Genomic DNA, 7,813 nt, shown 5'->3' on the forward strand with positions numbered 1-7,813 from the left:
GGACGAGGACGAGGAGGAGGACGAGGAGGAGAGAGGAGGAGGAGGAGGAGGAGGAGGAAGGCCCAGAATCAGGAGGAGGAGGAGGAGGAGGAGGAGCCCAGAATCTGGAGGAGGAGGAGGAGGAGGAGGAGGAGGAGAGAGGCCCAGAATCAGGAGTAGGAGGAGGAGGAGAGGCCCAGAATCAGGAGGACGAGGACGAGGAGGAGGACGAGGAGGAGGACGAGGAGGAGGAGGAGGAGGAGGAAGGCCCAGAATCAGGAGGAGGAGGAGGAGGAGGAGGAGGAGGAGGAGGAGGACGACGACGACGAGGAGAGAGGCCAGAATCAGGAGGAGGAGGAGGAGGAGGAGGAGGAGGAGGAGGAGGAGGAGGAGGAGGAGGAGAGAGGCCCAGAATCAGGAGGAGGAGGAGGAGGAGGAGGAGGACGACGAGGAGAGAGGCCCAGAATCAGGAGGAGGAGGAGGGAGGAGGAGGAGGAGGACGACGAGGAGAGAGGCCCAGAATCAGGAGGAGGAGGAGGAGGAGGACGACGAGGAGAGAGGCCCAGGAGGAGGAGGAGGAGGAGGAGGAGGAGGAGGAGGAGGAGGAGCCCAGAATCTGGAGGAGGAGGAGGAGGAGGAGGAGGAGGAGGAGGAGGAGCCCAGAATCTGGAGGAGGAGGAGGAGGAGGAGGAGGAGGAGGAGGAGGAGGAGGAGGAGGAGGAGCCCAGAATCTGGAGGAGGAGGAGGAGGAGGAGGAGGAGGAGGAGCCAGAATCTGGAGGAGGAGGAGGAGGAGGAGGAGGAGGAGGAGGAGGAGGAGGAGGAGGAGGAGCCCAGAATCTGGAGGAGGAGGAGGAGGAGGAGGAGGAGGAGCCCAGAATCAGGAGGAGGAGGAGGAGGAGGAGCCCAGAATCTGGAGGAGGTGGAGGAGGAGGAGGAGCCCAGAATCTGGAGGAGGAGGAGGAGCCCAGAATCTGGAGGAGGAGGAGGAGCCCAGAATCTGGAGGAGGAGGAGGAGCCCAGAATCTGGAGGAGGAGGAGGAGCCCAGAATCAGGAGGAGGAGGAGGAGGAGCCCAGAATCTGGAGGAGGAGGAGGAGGAGGAGCCCAGAATCTGGAGGAGGAGGAGGAGGAGGAGGAGGAGGAGGAGCCCAGAATCTGGAGGAGGAGGAGGAGGAGGAGGAGGAGGAGGAGCCCAGAATCTGGAGGAGGAGGAGGAGGAGGAGGAGGAGGAGGAGGAGGAGCCCAGAATCTGGAGGAGGAGGAGCCCAGAATCTGGAGGAGGAGGAGCCCAGAATCTGAGGAGGAGGAGGAGCCCAGAATCTGGAGGAGGAGGAGGAGGAGCCCAGAATCTGGAGGAGGAGGAGGAGGAGGAGGAGGAGGAGGAGGAGGAGCCCAGAATCTGGAGGAGGAGGAGGAGGAGGAGGAGGAGGAGCCCAGAATCTGGAGGAGGAGGAGCCCAGAATCTGGAGGAGGAGGAGGAGGAGGAGGAGGAGGAGGAGCCCAGAATCTGGAGGAGGAGGAGAGGAGGAGGAGGAGGAGGAGGAGGAGCCCAGAATCTGGAGGAGGAGGAGGAGGAGGAGGAGGAGGAGGAGGAGGAGCCCAGAATCTGGAGGAGGAGGAGGAGGAGGAGGAGGAGGAGCCCAGAATCTGGAGGAGGAGGAGGAGGAGGAGGAGGAGGAGGAGCCCAGAATCTGGAGGAGGAGGAGGAGGAGGAGGAGGAGGAGGAGGAGGAGGAGGAGGAGCCCAGAATCTGGAGGAGGAGGAGGAGGAGGAGGAGGAGGAGGAGAGAGGCCCAGAATCTGGAGGAGGAGGGGAGAGGCCCAGAGTCCAAATTGCATGAGGTCCAGTGTAAAGTTTTCAGTCAGTGATGATGATTTGGGGAGCCGTGTCATCTGCTGGTCCTCTGTGTTTTATTAAGTACAAAGTCAAGCGGCGCCCTCTAGCAGGAAATTCTAAAGCTCTTCATGCTCCTCTTTGCTGACCAGCTTTATAGAGATGATGATTTCATTTTCCAGCAGGACTTGGCACCTCCCACACTACCAATACCTGGTCACATGATCATGGGATCACTGTGCTTGATTGGTCAGCAAACTGGCCTGACCTAAACCCCATAGAGAATCTGTGGAGGAAGATGAGACAGCAGACGAGGTGAAGGACCTTCCATAACACCTCAGCAGTGCCTCAGGCTGATCTCCTCCATGTCACGCCGCATGGATGCCGTACTTCATGTAAATGGAGCCCCGACTGAGTACTGAGTGCATACCAGGGGGGATATAAATCAATTTATATTAAAAAAATAAATAAAGTTTTTTTGATTTTTAATCAAATTTATTTTAATAAAATGCTTTGGGAGTAAAAATAAAAAAATAGTTTTCTATATAAGATACAAAAATAATTTAGTTTATTCACATGGAATGGAGCTTAGTTATGTAGTATGAGGCTGTATACTCTGCAATATTTACATTTATAGTAAACTCATTCAATGAATCCAAGAGATAACATGCACTGCATTGATCGCACAATGTCACAGTAATCATAAGATAAAACAAGTTCAGGAACATTCCTCTATGTACACTACAAACTGTATGAATCGGTTCTGATATCGTGTGTTACTGACCTGACAGCTTATTATTCTAAATAGGAAACCTTCATTTTGTTTGTAAACATTAAATATTCCAACTACCAGTGAGAATAAATCCTTACATTTAAAGAGCCCCTGTCATTTCTGATCCATCATGGCAGCGCTTGTTAGTGGGCGTCCAATCACCTGCTGCCGCCACGTCCCTCCCCTTATCGTGTCACCGCCCCATCACCAGCCATTCCATTAAAGTGAATGGGAATGTCGGTGAGCCAACAGAGGGTCAGGGGAGGAGGGGCCAACAGAGGGTCAGGGGAGGAGGGGCCAACAGAGGGTCAGGGGAGGAGGGGGCCAACAGAGGGTCAGGGGAGGAGGGGCCAACAGAGGGCCAGGGGAGGAGGGGCCAACAGAGGGCCAGGGGAGGAGGGGCCAACAGCAAGTCAGGGGAGGAGGGGCCAACAGCAAGTCAGGGGAGGAGGGGCCAACAGCGGGTCAGGGGAGGGGCCAACAGAGGGTCAGGGGAGGGGCCAACTGAGGGTCAGAGATGACAGTTGCTCTTTGAAAGTTATGATTTAAATCAAATCCACCCTGGTACATATATACTACATACATATATATACTATTCTATACATGGACAGACTTTTCACTAAGACAACATTTCTGTATTTGTCGGTCTCATGTAATATTCTCATTTTATGACATACTGAATTTTGGGGTGTCATGTGCTGTAAGACAAAGTCAGAATTAAAGGGGCTGTAACCCTCGTGCATCCTCCGCATTAAGGTGGGAAAACCCCTGGCAGTCACCGCCCCCCCCCCCCCCTAATTTCACTTACCGGAGCCCCTTCATCTTCTTCAGCGAGGACGCACCGTCCTTCTCTCCACGGAGTCCCGGCTTTGATTGGATAGACTGATAGCAGCGCAGCCATTGGCTCCCACTGCTGTCAATCAAATCCAATGACCCGGGGGGCGGAGCCGAGTCCTATACTTGGCTTCTATGGATGAGGAATGAATGACTCGGGAGAACGCTTCTCCTAGGGGGTTATCTAATGCGGGGAGGAGCCGCGGGGGACCCCAGAAGAGGAGGATCGGGGCCACTCTGTGCAAAACGAGCTGCACAGTGGAGGCAAGTATGAGGTTTGTTTTTTAAAAAAACAAAAAAGAAAAAATAACAAAGCTTTAGTATCACTTTAAAGGAAAGAAATCGATCACTCCGTGTGTAATGAATCTATAAAATATAGGAGTTTCACTTTTTGAATTGAATTACTGAAATAAATGAACTTTTTGATGATATTCTAATTTTATCAGATGTTCCTGTATGTGGGACTTACATGACCAACACAGCTAGAGGCTGGAAATCCCTGAATACACATCACTACTACTACACAGCTACTACTACTACTACTACTACTACTACTACACTACTACTCCAGTGACCCTTCCCCCGCTTCTGTGCCCCATGCTGAGCGGCTCATCCTCTGCCTACAGAACACAGGAGGTCGGCTGCTCAGCGCCACCCAGAGTTCAGAGAGTGCTTTGCATTGCATGAATCAATGTAAAGTGTTCTCTGATTGGATGAGGTGGAGATGGGGTTGTGATGTCACAGTATAAAATCCCCAGAGGTGGAATTCTTCTCTATCACCCGTGTAGTACATCTGTGGCTCATCAGGTCTTTTTTATGAGAACATCTGAAGAACGATTCTTTATTCTCCAAATCAGCCGTCACCGGCTCCGGCACAGCCGGGTTCAGGAACAACACTGACCTGCAGAAGGCGTCTCCGACCCGGATGATGAGGACAGCGGGGGATTCCCGGCACTTCATACACCGCTCACCGACCCTGCAACCAAAACATTTACCAACAATTTACCTTTCCATCTCACTGAACCCCGACTTCAAACCCCACCCCAATCCCCAACTCCTCCCCAATATCCAAACTCCACCCCGATCCCCGCCTCCAATCCCCACCCCAATGTCCAAACCCCACCCTGATTCCATCCCAATCCCCACCTCCAATCCCCAACCCCACCCGAATGTCCAAACTCCACCCTGATTCCACCCCAATCCCCGCCTCCAATCCCCAACCCCACCCCAATGTCCAAACTCCACCCCGATTCCATCCCAATCCACGCCTCCAATCCCCAACCCCACCCCAATGTCCAAACTCCACCCTGATTCCATCCCAATCCCCGCCTCCAATCCTCAACCCCACCCCAATGTCCAAACTCCACCCTGATTCCACCCCAATCCCCTCCTCCAATCCCCAACACAATGTCCAAACTCCACCCTGATTCTGCCTCCAATCCCCAACCTCACCCCAATGTACAAACTCCACCCTGATTCCATCCCAATCCCCGCCTCCAATCCTCAACCCCACCCCAATGTCCAAACTCCACCCTGATTCCACCCCAATCCCCAACACAATGTCCAAACTCCACCCTGATTCTGCCTCCAATCCCCAACCCCACCCCAATGTCCAAACTCCACCCTGATTCTGCCTCCAATCCCCAACCTCACCCCAATGTCCAAACTCCACCCTGATTCCATCCCAATCCCCGCCTCCAATCCCCAACCCCACCCCAATGTCCAAACTCCACCCTGATTCCACCCCAATCCCCGCCTCCAATCCCCAACACAATGTCCAAACTCCACCCTGATTCTGCCTCCAATCCCCAACCCCACCCCAATGTCCAAACTCCACCCTGATTCCACCCCAATCCCCGTCTCCAATCCCCAACCCCACCCCAATGTCCAAACTCCACCCCGATTCCATCCCAATCCACGCCTCCAATCCCCAACCCCACCCCAATGTCCAAACTCCACCCTGATTCCATCCCAATCCCCGCCTCCAATCCTCAACCCCACCCCAATGTCCAAACTCCACCCTGATTCTGCCTCCAATCCCCAACCTCACCCCAATGTACAAACTCCACCCTGATTCCATCCCAATCCCCGCCTCCAATCCTCAACCCCACCCCAATGTCCAAACTCCACCCTGATTCCACCCCAATCCCCGCCTCCAATCCCCAACACAATGTCCAAACTCCACCCTGATTCTGCCTCCAATCCCCAACCCCACCCCAATGTCCAAACTCCACCCTGATTCCACCTCAATCCCCGTCTCCAATCCCCAACCCCACCCCAATGTCCAAACTCCACCCTGATTCTGCCTCCAATCCCCAACCCCACCCCAATGTCCAAACTCCACCCTGATTCTGCCTCCAATCCCCAACCCCACCCCAATGTCCAAACTCCACCCTGATTCCATCCCAATCCCCGCCTCCAATCCCCAACCCCACCCCAATGTCCAAACTCCACCCTGATTCCACCCCAATCCCCAGCACAATGTCCAAACTCCACCCTGATTCCGCCTCCAATCCCCAACCCCACCCCAATGTCCAAACCCCACCCTAATTCCACCCCAATCCCCGTCTCCAATCCCCAACCCCACCCCAATGTCCAAACTCCACCCTGATTCTGCCTCCAATCCCCAACCTCACCCCAATGTCCAAACTCCACCCTGATTCCATCCCAATCCCCGCCTCCAATCCTCAACACAATGTCCAAACTCCACCCTGATTCTGCCTCCAATCCCCAACCCAACCCCACCCCAATGTCCAAACTCCACCCTGATTCCACCCCAATCCCTGCCTCCAATCCCCAACCCCACCCCAATGTCCAAACTCCACCCTGATTCTGACTCCAATCCCCAACCTCACCCCAATGTCCAAACTCCACCCTGATTCCATCCCAATCCCCGCCTCCAATCCCCAACCCCACCCCAATGTCCAAACTCCACCCTGATTCCACCCCAATCCCCGCCTCCAATCCCCAGCACAATGTCCAAACTCCACCCTGATTCTGCCTCCAATCCCCAACCCCACCCCAATGTCCAAACTCCACCCTGATTCCACCCCAATCCCCGCCTCCAATCCCCAACACAATGTCCAAACTCCACCCTGATTCTGCCTCCAATCCCCAACCCCACCCCAATGTCCAAACTCCACCCTGATTCCACCCCAATCCCCGCCTCCAATCCCCAACACAATGTCCAAACTCCACCCTGATTCTGCCTCCAATCCCCAACCCCACCCCAATGTCCAAACTCCACCCTGATTCCACCCCAATCCCCGTCTCCAATCCCCAACCCAACCCCAATGTCCAAACTCCACCCTGATTCCATCCCAATCCCCGCCTCCAATCCCCAACCCAACCCCAATGTCCAAACTCCACCCTGATTCCACCCCAATCCCCGTCTCCAATCCCCAACCCAACCCCAATGTCCAAACTCCACCCTGATTCCATCCCAATCCCCGCCTCCAATCCCCAACCCAACCCCAATGTCCAAACTCCACCCTGATTCCATCCCAATCCCCGCCTCCAATCCCCAACCCCACCCCAATGTCCAAACTCCACCCTGATTCCACCCCAATCCCCGTCTCCAATCCCCAACCCAACCCCAATGTCCAAACTCCACCCTGATTCCATCCCAATCCCCGCCTCCAATCCCCAACACAATGTCCAAACTCCACCCTGATTCCGCCCCAATCCCTGCCTCCAACTCCCAAACTCCACCTCCAAACTCTAACCCCAATCCTCCAACTCCACCCTGATTCCGCCTCCAATCCCCAACCCCACCGCAATGTCCAAACTCCACCCTGATTCCACCCCAATCCCCGCCTCCAATCCACAACACAATGTCCAAACTCCACCCTGATTCTGCCTCCAATCCCCAACCCCACCCCAATGTCCAAACTCCACCCTGATTCCACCCCAATCCCCAACCCCACCCCAATGTCCAAACTCCACCCTGATTCCACCCCAATCCCCGCCTCCAATCCCCAGCACAATGTCCAAACTCCACCCTGATTCCGCCTCCAATCCCCAACCCCACCCCAATGTCCAAACTCCACCCTGATTCCACACCAATCCCCGCCTCCAATCCCCAACACAATGTCCAAACTCCACCCTGATTCTGACTCCAATCCCCAACCCCACCCCAATGTCCAAACTCCACCCTGATTCCACCCCAATCCCCGTCTCCAATCCCCAACCCCACCCCAATGTCCAAACTCCACCCTGATTCTGCCTCCAATCCCCAACCCCACCCCAATGTCCAAACTCCACCCTGATTCTGCCTCCAATCCCCAACCTCACCCCAATGTCCAAACTCCACCCTGATTCCACCCCAATCCCCGCCTCCAATCCCCAATACAATGTCCAAACTCCACCCTGATTCTGCCTCCAATCCCCAACCC

Source organism: Aquarana catesbeiana, linkage group LG11, assembly GCF_042186555.1.
Source record: "Aquarana catesbeiana isolate 2022-GZ linkage group LG11, ASM4218655v1, whole genome shotgun sequence".
NCBI classification, from domain to species: Eukaryota; Metazoa; Chordata; class Amphibia; order Anura; family Ranidae; genus Aquarana; species Aquarana catesbeiana.